The sequence below is a fragment of the Rousettus aegyptiacus genome, unplaced genomic scaffold (genome assembly GCF_014176215.1).
Source record: "Rousettus aegyptiacus isolate mRouAeg1 unplaced genomic scaffold, mRouAeg1.p scaffold_m13_p_3, whole genome shotgun sequence".
Taxonomy (NCBI): Eukaryota; Metazoa; Chordata; class Mammalia; order Chiroptera; family Pteropodidae; genus Rousettus; species Rousettus aegyptiacus.
Genome location: NW_023416306.1, coordinates 80,722,191 through 80,737,754, shown reverse-complemented (window position 1 = coordinate 80,737,754; position 15,564 = coordinate 80,722,191). Strand labels below are relative to the sequence as shown.

The 15,564-nt window shown below is 32.9% G+C and overlaps 1 protein-coding gene across 13 annotated transcripts in view; it reads left to right on the top strand.

Moving 5' to 3' along the window:
* The window catches only part of PEAK1 (pseudopodium enriched atypical kinase 1), a 255,006-nt gene that overhangs the window by 122,432 nt on the left and 117,010 nt on the right, over window positions 1-15,564 (top strand). For 8 of the 13 annotated variants that reach the window (XM_016144088.2, XM_016144084.2, XM_016144080.2 and 5 more), the window contains one exon: window positions 5,982-6,139. The exons of 4 other annotated variants lie outside the window; for them this stretch is intronic. The gene's annotated coding sequence lies outside the window, so the exon portion shown is untranslated. Of the gene's footprint in view, window positions 1-4,970; window positions 5,067-5,981; window positions 6,140-15,564 lie in introns of all 13 variants that reach the window. One more of the 13 variants, XM_016144087.2, reaches the window with a different exon arrangement.

The following is a 15,564-nucleotide window of genomic DNA, read 5'->3' as shown; positions in this document are numbered from 1 at the left end:
ATAGCACTAGCATTTTCAATCTGCAATCAGCTGTTCAATTTTATAAATATAGTGTATCCAGCAATTTGCTGCCTTTGGCGATTTATTGGTCTCTAAACCTCTTTAAAAGGATGGCTGTATTTGTGAGTTCATATTTGCTGTTTACTATCCATTTAGCCTTGTCATATACGTCTCCTCTAAATGTGTTCATTTTCGTCTCTTTTACTTACTCAAATACTTTATTTGCCTCTCTTCAACAGTCTGTGAACAATGAATTATTTTCATATCCCCAGATCAAGATTTTTTTTATCCAGAGAGACACTGAGATCTATCTAGTTGCCCTTCTCACTAGTTTTATTATGTGTACATTGTTTGCTGCTTCGTCATTACTTTGCTTAGTTTCATTTTTGTTCACTTTAACAAAATGCTTGTTGTGAGTATGGTAGTGAAGTACATACCCTGGATAGACTTCCCAGAGTATTTGAACCTTTAAGACCAGGTAAGATTTTACTCTGTGTGGAAAGGGTCACACAAAGGTTGTATTGTCAAAGAGAGTAACGGGAGAATACATGGGATTGACAAATTGTTGAGTATGGCTCTGTTGTGATGAAGTGGGAGACAGAAAATGAAGCCAAAGAGATAGGCATGAGCCAGGTCATTGAGGACTTTATATGTCCTATTGGACATTTATTTTGTGGGAGAACTTGGACTTTATGGATAATAGATAGCCATTGAAGGGTTGGACATATGAAGGTTTGACGTAAGTGTGTGATGTGGCAACATTTTCATTTAAGAGTACTTATTTTGGCAACAGTATGGTAAGTGATTTTGAGGTAGAATAAGAGTAGCAGTAGATAGATCAATTATGTTACTAATTTTGTCGTATTAAGAACATAATGGCTTGGATTTGGATTCTATTAATAAGAATGGAGTTGAGAAAGTAAACTTGGAAAACGTTTAGAGTAGAAATCATTAAGACTTGAAGATGATTGGTAGTAACATGAGATTGTTGCCAGACTTGGCTTGATAAGTGACCGTGGTACTGTTAACTGTAACAGAATTTAAAGAAGAAACAGACTTTAGGAAAAGATCAACAGCTCAGCTTTGGACTTACTTAATTTAACTATGGTATATTCAGATGGAAACATCCAGTAAGTAATAGGGTATAGGAGACTGAAGCTTAGGTGGAAGGTCAAGATTAGGGATATTCATATGAAGGTCCTCCTAATCCTAGTGGGGACACAGAGAATGTGGGTAGCGTATAAAGCGGACAAAAAGTTGAATCCTAAGGGAAAAAAGGAACCCAGCAAAGAAACTAAGAAGGAAAAAGCTCTGTCTTTGCCTAATTCCTTTTGAGAAGAGTACGACTTCCTTTATGTATCCTCAATAATACCTTGAATAGTATATTATAATAGTTAGATACTTAGTAAATGTATGGCACTTTGTGCAGCTGGAAACCGTCTCATTTGGTTTGAGATTTTATTTTATATTTTATTCAATTCTGTGACTTGACAAGGAATATTTTAAAAATCATGTCATTTCATGAGCACCTATGATATACTAGGAACTGTATTAAATTCTTTATACATGTTATCTGATTTTATTTTTAAAATAATTCAACCAGGGTAAGTTTTATATTTCATTTTGTTTTTGAAGAACCTGAGGATAAGATTAAGTGACTTGATCACCTTTAACACACATCTATATGACTCAACTTTATACATCTATCTATATAACTTTCACACATCTATGTAATTCATTCTTTTTACCACCACCGATGATCTGTTATGTGTTTAGACCAAAAGCCCAACTGAGTGTGGTAAGGTTTACTTAATTCTTTTTATCTTCATGGTCTATTGTTTCTTTATTTTTCTATTAGTAGTTTACATTAGATTGTGAAATTGCTTAAGGTTCTAAAATTTTGTAAGTGCATTATTTTGAAAAATTCAAAAACAGAAGTTGCTTGTACTCTACTAACAGAGTTTAGATATTCACAGGATCCATGGCTGGGTTTCATGGCTCAGCTAAAATTATATGCAAAATATGATATGATGCATGTATATACATGATGCAGTTTATAGCTTTTATCAGATTCTCAGATTTTGTATTCCTTACCACTCACGCTTCACCCAAAATATTAAGAACTATAACTCTAGAAGTATTTTTGTACAATGTAATGAACTACAGTACTTCATGTAATCCTCTCCTGAGTAGTTAAATCTTCTTTGACAAAGGTATAGTTATTCACTGAAAGTAATTTTTTGAAGTAAGATTCCTTTTTGGCTACTTAAATTTATAATATTTTCTATACTAAATCTAACTAAAACATGTCTAAATTATTTTGTCACTTAAAACCAGTCCATTAAATAGAGTGAGGAAAAGTTTGACTTTGCCTTATGGTAAACTATTTTTTCTTCAGGAATTTAACTGTATTAGGAATTTAACTGTATTTAAAAATGTGATAGAGTCTGTTGATACATTTAATTTTTTCTTTATATCTTGTAATAGTTTCAAATTTATACACAAGTTGTATGTAGTACAGAGCATTTTTCCTGAATTGTTTGAGAATAAATTGCTGATATTATACGTCGTCACCTCTTAATACCTTAGAATATATTTTCTACAAACAATAATAATGTTCTTCCACAAAACTAGGATAATATAATCACAATCAGGAATTCAACATTGATATATTACTGCTGTGTAATCCACAAGCCTTTCAAGTCATGCCTGTTGTTCTGGAATTTAGTGGTGAAAATCCCCAGAAAGGAGAGAGGCAGAGTATAGAGCCTCAAAATTTGCACACGTATTCCTTTCAATTCTTTTCACTGATCCTTAAGTTCACATGTATAGAGGAGATTCTATAGAGCCTAGTGGAAACTAAGAGCTAACATGGGTAGTTGTTAAGGTTGTATTTCTGGTCACATTTGGAGTTTGAGTCCTACCAAACATATCAAGGTTTCTGTTGAAATCCCAGAACGGTCCTGTCTTAGAAGTAAAGATTGTTCAAAGCCTAAGGGATTTGTTTTAGGACTAAGGGCAAAGCTGAAACATATCCTCCCTAACTCCAAGAATCCACAAGTACAAGACAAGCAGTCAGTACTTAACTACCTATTGGAAGAAAAATCAACATGCTTCAAAGTAAGATAAAATACAGAGTTTCTATAGCGTATCATCCATATTGTCTAGTATGCAGTAAAAAGTTATTAATCATGAAATAACAAGAAAATATTACCCATAGTTAAGAGAAAAAGGAGTCAATCCAGATGTTAGAGTCAGGGAACAATAACTTTAAATCAACTATTATGAATATGATCAATAACAAAAAAGGAGGGCTTACTGAATGAAACCAGTCTCTCTTCAGAGACAAGTAGAAACTATTTTTAAAAAAGAAAAAAAAGAAATTGTAGAACTGGAAATATAATACCTAAAATGAAATATTCACTATCTAGACCTAACATCAGATGGGAGATGGCTGAAGAATGGGCCAATGAACTTGATAACAGATCAATAGAAATTATCCTGCTTGAAGAACAAAGAGAAAAAAAGATTTTAAAAAAGAACCTCAGTAACAAGAATCAAACTTATATGTGTTGAAATCTCAGGAAGTAAAGAGAGAAAATGGTACAGAAAATTTTAAAAAAGAAATAATGACTGAAAACTTCTCCAATTTAGTAAAAGTCTGACTTACAGAACCAAGGAGCTCTGTGACCCAAAGGAAGAATAAATACAAAGAAAGCCAAATCTAGACATATATTAGTAATACTTCTGAAAAGCAAGGATAAAGTCTTAAAAACAACCAGAAAACAAAAGAAATAGGGTAACAGTACTATTAATAATAGCTAATTTATCAGAATAATGGAAGCCAGAAAACTATGACATCTTTAAAGAGCTGTAAGGAAAAAAGAAAACTTTCAACTCAGAATTATATATCCAATGAAAATAACATTCAAAAATGAAGGTAATATAATGACCATTTCAGATCAATAAAAATTTCGATAATTCATTGTCAGCATACCTGCAGGATAAGAAATAATAAAAGCGAGTAAGCTGAAGGGCAGTCATATTAAATGGAAACTTGGTTCTATAGGAAGAAATTAAAACCACCAAGAATGATAATTATAAACGATTTATCTCTTTTTCCTCATGTTACTTTAATAGAAAGCTAACTTCTTAAACTACTCATTATAAGATTTTATAATACATGTAGAAATATAATATATGACATTAGCAAAAAGGATAATGTAGTAAATAGATTATACCATTGCAAAGTTTTTAACTTTGCATGATGTTCAATATTAACTTTAAGTGGACTGTGATAATTTGAGGATGCATATTATAATCCTTAGAGTGTCACCCTTCCCTGATATAAAAAAGAGCAATTAAAATAAAACATTAAAAATATTTGATTAACTGAAACTAAAGCAGGAAAAGGCAGAACAGGATCAAAACAAAACAAAAGCAGCAAAAAACAATAGAAATAGATAACAGCAAAATGGTAGTTATGAACCCGGTCATTTCATTAATTACATAAATATTGATGAACTAAACTCTCCAATTAAGAGTCAGGGATTTTCAGACTAGAGAAAAATATAAGACACAACTATCCTGTCTATAAATTATACATTTAAAATGTGAAGATTTAATTAAACACTTTATGTCTCTTTATCTCTTACATTGTTGGGTAAGCTTTCAGTGGATATATTATGATGGAATACTTACAAGTCCAAGAATAAAATATTCGCAAACAATTTTGGGAGCTGAGAAGAGAGAATGCAGGATGAATTAGAGGAGAATAATAGAACACTGCACTGGGAGAAAGGAGATCTGTGTTCTCATTTCAGTTTAGTCACCTGCCAAACACCTTCCCTTGGGAAATTACTTCACTTTTTTATCGCGCTCTGCTTTTCTAGGTTACTAATATTTGTATGCCCATATATTCAGTTTTTTCAAAATTTAAAATCAGCATAAATTCCATTTTTCTTCTTCAGAGACTCATAATGTAAAGAAGACTTAAGTAATTTGAAGACTTACATTGCCGCTGTGTATGTGATCCCGGGCATCATCTTTTCATTTATATATTAATGGTATATGTATATTCTTGGTATTATTTCTCCCACATACTGCTTAACGTTGTGTACCACATTAAGTGATGAATATAAATACTCTAAGAACATTGGGTGTTATTTTCATCATAAACAACCCAATTGTGTCAGAGGTAAATATTCCTTGATATTTAAAATGCTTTTTAAAATGCTTTTTTGTTGTCTTAAAATTTATTGAAAGATTCAATTCTATAATATGTAAGCACAATCGAGAATCATTTAAAAGTAATCACATTTATCTTTCATTTTCTACTTAACTCTTCCAATTATTTTCCTTGTAATTGGTGATATAGAGAAAACCAATTAGGGGTTGGGCTAGTTTGAACATACATATACTTGGTGCCCAAGAATCAGAAATAGATAGAAATTTATTAGTTTAAATGACATTTTTATATACCAAATTATAAACACATTTTATACTTGAGCTTAAAGTAACACTGCAAAGTGACTAAAGAAATTTTTGCATTTGGAGATATCTACTTACGTAATTTACAGAGGGTATATCAAATTTGGACATTGACTTTTAGAATTGGATTTTTTTAAAAGTGAAGTAGCATTTAATATTTCTCATTAGATAGATGCTCTTATATTTCTAGCCAAAAAAAATAGGTATACAACGACAACCAAATGAAGTCTTAGAAAGTTTTAAGTGCACCAGTGTTTAGTTTGATTCTTGTAAGTTACTTGGTTCTTGGATATGATATGTATAGTTCTTGAGTGTGTGAGGCTCTGTCATAAGTAAGGAAGTTACTTCTTAAATAAGATTAATTATAACTCTTGAGTGAGGGTGAAATTAAGAATTTTCTGAAGGAAAAAAATGTTCAATACGCTCCAATTTTGCTCTGTTTTATTTTATTTTATTTTAATTATTTAATTATTTTATTTTTTCTCCTGTAGTATAAACATTGCTGTCTTCAAAAAATAAGGAATGAGAAGCGAGGAAGAAAGGACATCTTGGCAGGACCCAAACTACTTTGAAATTTTAAAGGGACGTAATGCTAGCTGCTAAAACCACCTTTGTCACCATAATGGATGAAGTACTTCAAATTTAACTGGTAACCAGAATTCTCATATCATTTACATTTCAACCAAGAACTTTAGATGACTTGAAAGGATTTCTTCTTAAATTTAAATATTTACCTTACAAGTGCTGAAATATAGATAAAGCTAGTCAGATTTTTAGTTTGACTCTTACAGTTCGACCCCGATATTGGTCAAAAGAATTTTTCCCTCTAGGTTATAAACTTCCTAACATAGACATAGATAAGCTTATTGGAGTAAAGAATATGGCATAGTAGTAGTATACTTATAGATCTATTCTTCACCAAATATATTTTTTTCTTTTATAGAAATAACTCAGGCAACATAAATGACAGTATCCTATCATATATACAAAGGTTTTTAGTCTTGTTTTCTGAATTTTATTTCATGTTGTTTTTTAGTTTTCTTACTTGACTTCGTCTCTTGATCTTTTTTTCCCTTCATATCTGACATCTTATTTTTATTTGATATTTAATTCTTTGTTTCACCGTCTCAGGACTTTAAGTTCTAAAAGACAGAATAAAAAAGGAGTTAGAAATTTGAAAAGGTTATAAAATTATTTCTTCCTGTGAAATTGCAAAGACTATTTACATTTCAAGTACAGCATAAAGCAATTATAAAATGATTTGAGATTCTTTATCAGTCTTCTTAAATCTCCTTGATCTGAGGCCAAAATTGTTTCAATGCATGTTTTGTAAAGATTGAAATTTTTGCAAATTTTTTACGGCATCCTAGTGAACAATTAGAACTTTTATTCATTGGAAGTCTATTAATCTAATTTTGAGAGATAATCTTTTGCTTGAGTTAATGCGTTTTGGTAGTGAATGAGTACACTTTACTAAAACTAGGTTTTTGCTTTGAGATGCAAGAGATGTGAAAAATCAATCAAATATAGTTATCAGTTACTAGTCCTAATGATTCTAAGGAATGCAGGACCTATTTCAAGGAAATATTCAAATTGACAAGTGTAACACAAGGATAATTATATATAACGAATGAATATTCTAATTAGCATTTCCTGTGCTAACATTATTAACCTTGATAAAAAAAAAATATAACCTTAACATCGATTTTGAAAAAGTTCTCCAGTTGTTGGTTAAACCTCTACTTATGGCATAATTAGAACTTCTCTATGTTCTCATCACTTCCAGCCATGTAGCAGCATTTAGCCATTTTTAAATGTCCAGAAATTCTGTCTAGCCCTCAACCATTTGAAAGTTAATTAAGTAAAGTTTGAAAAGTTATTATCAAAACACAGCAGAAATAAAAGTGCTAAATGTTCACTTTCAAGAGTCACCAAATTTTCCTGTCTTCTCAATTAATGATTCAAGTTTCTGTACCCATCTAATTACATCTGATTTTATAATCTTATGTAACCACAGTTTCATTAATGAACCCCACAGAAACAACATAGTCGAAATTTTTACCATAGCACTTTACCGCTCCTTGTCAAACTCTTAATTCCATTGAAATCTATGTCTCAGATATTTTTGGTAACTGTGTATGGAATCACTAAAATCCATAGATAGTGGATATTTCTAATCATTAATTTCTACTTTTTTCGCTTCCAAATTTCTTTTCAGTGTTATATTATCAAGGAATAAATTAGGTTAGATCTTGACCTCTCTACAAAATAAAAACTACGTCTCTTCTAGTTCAGAAGTTATGTAACTCACATCCATTAGGTATGTAGAATTTAAAAGGACTGTCTACATTTACATATTTAAGTTTTCTGGCCCCATCCAAGCTGAATGCTTCCAAAATCCCAAATCTTCTATTGCAGTTGAAGAGGGAATGGAATCAGATTTCTGAATGGCAATTAACACTTTCTGATTTGTACAATTAGAAATTCAGATTTCTAAGTATGTAAACTGTCGTGGCTGTTTTGAGGAGCCTAAATTTGAAACATGACATTCTTGCTGTATAATGTTAAAGTTAAATGAAACACCCAGTGTTATCTAAGTTCATTTCATTAGTTTAGAATTATGGTTTTTGGAGGTGGGGGAGTATATTCTTTCAGATAACAAGACTACTCTGAACAATATGATATCTATCTAGAATCTTAAACTCATAAAACTTGATAGGCCTTTAGAGCATCTTCTACAATACCTTCATTTAGAAGAATTCTCATCATTGGAGAAAGCCTGTGTATAATTTGCTTAGACAAGAAAGAATGAAAATAATAAGAATTAATGTGTTTGGAGTTACTACCATATGGAAGCATTGGGATTAGTGTTTAATATCCATTATCTTAAGCTTCATAATGCTATTTGACATAGGCCCTTTTATTAAATATCTCCATTTTCCATATGAGGGAGCACAAAGAAGTATTGCCAAACATCAACTTACCAGTTAGAGGTAGAATCAGGTCTATCTGAGTTTATAGCCTGAGCTCTTAAGCAGGAGCCTATTGTAGTTTACAAACATTCAATACGACTTGTTGAAGTTGCTTCTTTACTTAGTGGTAGATAAGAAGAATGTCTTATTATTAACATATTCTCATTTCAGTTTTGTAAAATTATTCTCCCTTGAGATACGTGTTTCTTTTGCAGCATCGATTTTATTTTGTCAGTAATTTATCATTGTTTTGATTATGTTCTTAAAGTATTAGTTATATAATTTTAAAAATGACTTTATATACTACTAAGTAAAGGTTTATAATTAAGGTTCTTAATTATATTAGTAGACCCACATTTTATTTGAAAGAGACTTAGAGGACAGAGGAAGATAGGAGAAATGAGTGGGGAAAAATGCAAAACTGACCTCATTACTCAGCGGTCTTCCCATGAAGTCTTACTTGCCTTTCTTTCTTTTATCGCCAGAAGATTCTTAAATGTTTTTGTCACTAAAACTAAAACAGTAATGAATCCATTTTACTTTAATGGCATCTTTTTTGTTAAATTTATATATAGTCTTTTTCAAATAGGTATTTATTTTAGTTATAGTAAATAGTACATTAACGTATCATCAACTTTAAGATGGTTAAACATATTAAGACCCAACATAATATATTAATTTTCCCAAAATTGATATATAGGTTTAATTCAATTTCTAAATTCCAGTGTATATTTATTTCTAAAAATTTATGTGGACAGGCAAAGGAATTGGAACAGCTAAAACAATTTTGGAAAAAAAAATAAGAAGGAACCAGCTTACTCAATTGCAAGACTTATAGTCTCAGTACTCAAAACTGGTACTGGCATCAGGATAGACACATAAATCAATGGAATAGAATAGGAAACCCAAAAATAGTCCCACACAAGTATAACTAGTTGATTTCTTTCTTCCTGCAGGAAGGAAGGAAGGGAAGGGAAGGCGGAGGGGAGGGAGGGAGGGGGGAGGGGAGGGAGGGAGGGGGGAGGGAGGGAGGGAGGGAGAGGGAGAGGGAGGGAGAGAGCGAGGAGAGGAGAGAGAGAGAGAGGGAGAGAGAGAGCAGAGGGGGGAGGGAGGGCGGTGAGGGAGGAGGAGGGAGGGAGGGCGGGGGGCGGGAGGGAGGGAGGGAGGGAGGGATAGCGGGAGAGGAGCGAGAGGGAGAGGAGAGAGAGAGTAGAGACGAGAGGATAGTGAGTTCATCTCTGCGCTATCTTTTCTTTCTCTCTCTTTCTCTCTCTTTCTCTCTCTTCTCTCTCTCTCTCTCTCTCTTTCTCTCTCTTTCTTTCTTTCTTTCCAAAAATGTAAAGGCAATTCAATGGAGAATAGATTGTCTTTCAATCAAAACTTTTTAGAAGAAAACAAAGGAAAAAATCTTTAGGACCTAGGGCTTGATAAAGAATAGTTATATAGGACACCAAAGCATGATCTATAAAAGAAAATAAAATCGATCATTCAGATTTCATCAAAATTGAAAACTTTTCCTCTGTAGAAGATGCAGTTAAAAGGTTAAGAAGACAAACGAGTCATATGTAGACTATATAAAGATCTCTTAAAACTCAATAGTTAAGAAAATTATCAAATTCAAAAATTGGCAAAAGACATGAGATATTTCACCAAAAAGGATACACTTTCTTTTAATATTGGCAAATAAGCACATGAAAAGCTATTTAACATCACTTGCTATTACAGAAATGCAAATTATAAGTTATCACTATATACTTATAAGAACAGCTAAAATAAAAAATAATAGCAATGTGAAATGCTTGAGAGGATGCAGAGAAACTACATTTTTCACAAATTGTTGGCAGGAATGTAATATGGTACAGACACTCTGGAACATAATTTGATAGTTTCTTTGAAAACTAGCATTACTGCCATATGACGCAGTGATCACAGTCTTGGGCATTTATCTCAGTAAAATGAAAACTTTATCTACACAACAACATGTACATGATTTTTCATACAGTTTTATTTGTAATAGCCACAAATTGTACCAACCAAAATGCCTTACTGTATGTAAATGGTTAAACTCTACATGGAATACTATATAAGCAATAAAAAGGAATGAACTGTGGATACATGTCACAACTTGGTTTAATCTCAAAGACATTATGCTGAGTAAAAAAGCCAGTCTCAAAAGGTTACAAAGTATATGATTCCATTTATATTACATTCTTGAAATTATAAAATTAGAGTGATGGAGAACAAATTAGTTGTTGGCATGGATCTGGGAAGTTTGAAGGATAAGTGGGTGGTTATGACTGTAAAGAGATAGCACATAGGAGATCTTTGCAGTGAAGGAATAGTTCTTATCTGCACATGTCATAAAATGACATGGACTACACACACATTATACCGATGTCAGTTTTGGTTTTGATATTGTATGACATTTATGTAAGATTTGACTATTTGGGCAAACTTTTTAAAGGGCAAATGGTGTCTCTGTGTACTGTCTTTGCAACTTCATATAAATCTCTATTTCAAAATAAAAAGTTAAAAAGAAAACCCGGTCATAATTAGTATGATTCAGAAAATTCAGTCCTGTAAAAAGTAGTCATTTTTTTTTCTATGTTAGTGCAATAAGTAGGGTGAGCTCCACAGGTACCTGGTTAGGAATTCTGAGGATACAGCTTTGAGTTCCAGATTCTCCCTATTCTGTCTGGTGGCAGTTGTCTGCCTTGTCTTAAATATTGTCAGGGGTGTTTCTAGGTCTTGTGGCAGGATGAAAGACTCCCAGGACAATCCCATTGATTCTAAGAATCTCATAGTGAGCAACTATTTTATGAACCTAATCTGAGGAGATTGGGCCAAAAGAGTACTCAGGATCCTAAGATCCACGCTTCCGCTTCCTTGGGTTCTTGGGGGCAGGAAGGTTGCTTGCCATTTTCCATGAAGTTTTTTCTCCCCTCCACATTATCACTATTTTTCCTTCACCACATGAATGGTAGCCAGGCCCCAATTGAGAATAGGAGTTGAATGAAAAAACGAATGAATGAAAACTGTTGTGGCCAGTTACATAATATCTAAATATATATAATCAAATGTTTTACTTATTTATGTATTTCAGTTTGTTTAGTGTATCTTAATTTAATGAGATTTTGCTTAAGAAGAGTGTATCATGTACTTCATAAAAAGCTGTGTAGTATAAAGAAAAAGAAAAAGGTAACAGGAAAAGTTATTTCATCCTTGCTTTCTAAACCAACACCATAAAACTTAAAGAATCCTATGGATTCTTTTGGAGAGAATGTTGATAGGTTATCTGGGTTATACTCCTACTTTCTAGTGGAAAGATCAACCTACCTGACTGATGGAGTAAATTTTATGCCATTTTACACATTGACACATCATACATTTAGTTGGGAAAAATAATACTTGCAATGAGTGAAAAAAATTTAACCTTGTGTTAACAGATTTATATGGTTTGTGTTATTATAGCTCTCCTGGCTGTAAGTATGTCATTGTGGAAAGTACAAGGGATACAAAGAAGGGTATAGTGCAAGTCCTGTCCTTAGTGGCTCACTATTTATCAGGTCAGACAAACATAAACAGACAGTATAGCAGTGCATCTAGTACTTATGAAAGTATTAGTAGTGAGTTGTGACAGTGCTTTTTGCTGCCTGGGAGGGGTAAGAGAAGGTATTCTTTGTGCTGAATGTTACTAGATAAATAGGAGTTTACTGCCAGGGAACAAGCTAGAGAAAAAGAATTCTAGGCAAAGGAAATAACATGCAGAAATATACTTACATCCTCTAGGGGGGAAAAAAAGTCATACCTTTAAAGTTGAGGTTATCCAAGATATTTTGACACCCTTGCTTTACACAAAAAGAAATGGAAGCTCTTGGAGGCAAATGTATTTGCCTAATATCACTCAGACATTACAGTATCACTTCAAGTTTTTTTTTTTCAAACAATATAGATCAAAATGTATTTTGGTCCGATATTACTCTACTCCAAGAAACAATGTCCTCCTCATGTTTACTTTGTTTGTAAATCTGCTTAACTTCCAAGCAAAAATTTAAACAGGTGTTATTATTTCTCTTTAAAATTTTTTATTATGAAAATTTTCAAGATTCAAAATAATATGAAACAAACATTTGTTATCTCACCACCAAGAATTAATTTCATGGTAACATTTTGTCATTCATGCTAAAAGGAAACAACTTAGGAACAGTTATGATCTTTTTCGGATCACTCTCTAATCTCATTACTATTCTTCTTCAGAGAAAATGCTCTATAAAGTTGGTGAATATATTCTTCTATGTGTATTCTTAGACAATATGTAGTGTGAATGATATTCTTTATGTATATTTTGCATCTTCCATTGGCGTGTGATATTCATTTAAATCTATTTTTCATCTAAATTCAAAATAAAATAAAGCACAGAAGAGCAGTAGTCAAAAGTGGAGATTTGCTATTGTATTGTGACTTTGTTCTCTTGTTATCTTCTTGCTACCTAAAGTGACACTGTCTTGTTAAATTGGCATTGTGTTTTGGAAGAATGTAATTCCATCATTCAGTAGGTTTTCGAAAATAATATTTTTAAGATTTTCATAAGGAGAACATTACTCCTGTGGGCTTACATCTGCTCTAACATTAGATTTTAAAAATCCTATACTACCGAGATAATTTTAACAGAAATATTCTCTAGTAGAGTCAGATGACCAAGAAATGACTGTATCATGTGGTGGAAGTTCTTCCTTTACACGTGCATTGACAGCAAGACAACGTGCTATGTATGTAGTAAGAAGCCAGTCATGCTGTATGAAAAGAGTTAGCCTTCGAAAACACCATGATGAGTTGATCCAGGAAGAGGATGTTTGTCTGAATTTTTAGAAGAGCTTAGAAGACCTTCCCTCTAGCCTTGGCATCAGTGATGATGGAGGAAAAGATGGGAATCTGCAGCAATTGTGAAGGAGATGATTACTGTGGGTGTTGAGAGCAGATTTTTACCCTTTGAGTCATTGTGCCAACTGTAATTAGCAGTAAATATTTCAAGTTAATGGCAGTCAGCTGGAATGCCACCAAACATATGAGGTGATTGAAGAGCATAATGAATTCAAAGATCCCCCATGTTACTGTTAGAAGAAGTGAAATTCACTTACCATAGTCTTATAATAGTGGAAAACAGAAAATCTGCAAAAATGCTTGTAATAAACAAGCCAATTATTCTTAACTCCTCTAGTACTTTAATTCAGAAGTAAGTGTCCCCATGTAGTAGCAACAGAACAAGGGAGGAAAAATAATTAGTATTATTATTCTGGTACCAGGTTACAGGAAAGCTTATCTAAGAATGCCAAATTGTAAAATGAAAAGACACTTTGTCACTAAGATACTCATTTTTATTGGAGTCACTCCCAGCTTTTGTTTCTTCCTGTTGATTTGTCATATAGAAAGGAAGGAAAACATAAAACATTCTGGTTTTTAGCCTCTCTGATGATATATAATGATCCATTGTATTACTGTGCTAAAGCACAGGTAATTTTCATATGAAGGATGTTTTAAAGGAAACACTTTGTGAATGCTTTGTTCAGATGCAAAATGGGGAAATGCACAATCATTATCTTTATTTCCAGATATATTTCTTAGCAGTTAATTCTTCTATATACAATTGCCCAACTGCCAAGAAAGAAAATAACCAGGACTCCTGGAATCTCATGTATACCCTCCCAAAATCATCAAGCAGGTGTCCAAGTTTTTTTTAAAAAAAAGATACAAAGACAAAGGTACCAACCACAATAGATACCATACTACATCTCCGAAGAAGGCTATAAGCAAAAAAAAAAAAAAAAAAAAAAAAGGAAACCGGCAAGAGTTGGCAAGAATGTAGAAAAATCAGAACCTCTGTACATTGCTGATAGGAATGTGAAATGTTTCAGCTGCATTGAAAATGTTAGATGGTCCGTTCAAAAAGGTAAACATAAAATTACCATATGACCCGGAAATTCCACTCCTAGTTGTGTAAGGGAAGAAAAAGAAAATGAAAGGAGTACAAATTGAAGAGGAAGAAATAAAGCTCTTTGTATTAGAGGGACATTATAAAAGTCCCCTGAGAGAATCATATGAACAATAACAAAATGGTGATAAGTGCTATTGTAGTGGTGCCAGGGAAGCCTAGTGGAGAGGAGTGGCTAATAGCTACAGTCACCCTTAACGGGCTTCTCTTGCTAGCCCACTGTGCTCTTGAGCGCACTGAAGAATGTTAATTGATCCACTATCCCTTTCAGTTCTTTGAAAATTGTTAATTTGATATCGGAAATCCAATACGGTATCTCTCCCATCTGCCATTTGAATCTGTGATAATTACCTCAACCTCAAAGAATAGACAGAGTGTTAAGAAATCTGATGTAGTTTTCTTTTATCTCTTTTTTTTGGGGGGGTGGGATGGGGGTGTCATTCAATCTGCTTTTAAATGGATAGTCTTTCTCATGCCTCTAGAGTTGCTAGCCATTCGGTATAATCTCTATCACACAAGGAAAGCAGCAAGTGAATTTTTTCAGAGACTGCCAAAACTCTGTAGGAATGAAAGATTTTTTTTTCCATAAAGGATTCTGCATGATACTCCGTACACATGGAAAAGAAAAACTGGAGTTGCATGTTATCACTTTGGCCAACCTTTTGTGGGTTTCTAAGGCACATTCTCATCTCTCTTGGAAGGATTATTTATTGCGACTTGGAGTCACACTTTCCTTAAAGCAAGTACTACTTTTATTCTCCCCCAATTTTCTATCACATAGCAAGAATGTTCATGGAAATTGCTTTCCCATAAAAAGAACTATGCCACATACTCTTAAAATGCCACTGATTAAGAAAACCATTGATTGATTTTTCCTGGGGAATAAATTAGGCTTTACCCTGAGAGTGGAAAAAACAATTTGATGTAAAAAATGAAGATGGCAATGTGTTATGAGGAAAATGTTTATGCAGTTGCCATGGCAATTGCATGTAGGCATTCAAACTAGGAACTTAATATCTCTGCATGTGCCAAATATAAATCACATGAGTTGCATTCATTCTCCTTCTTAGTTCGGATTTAGTCTGATATGTGATTATGAAAACTATCTTCTGA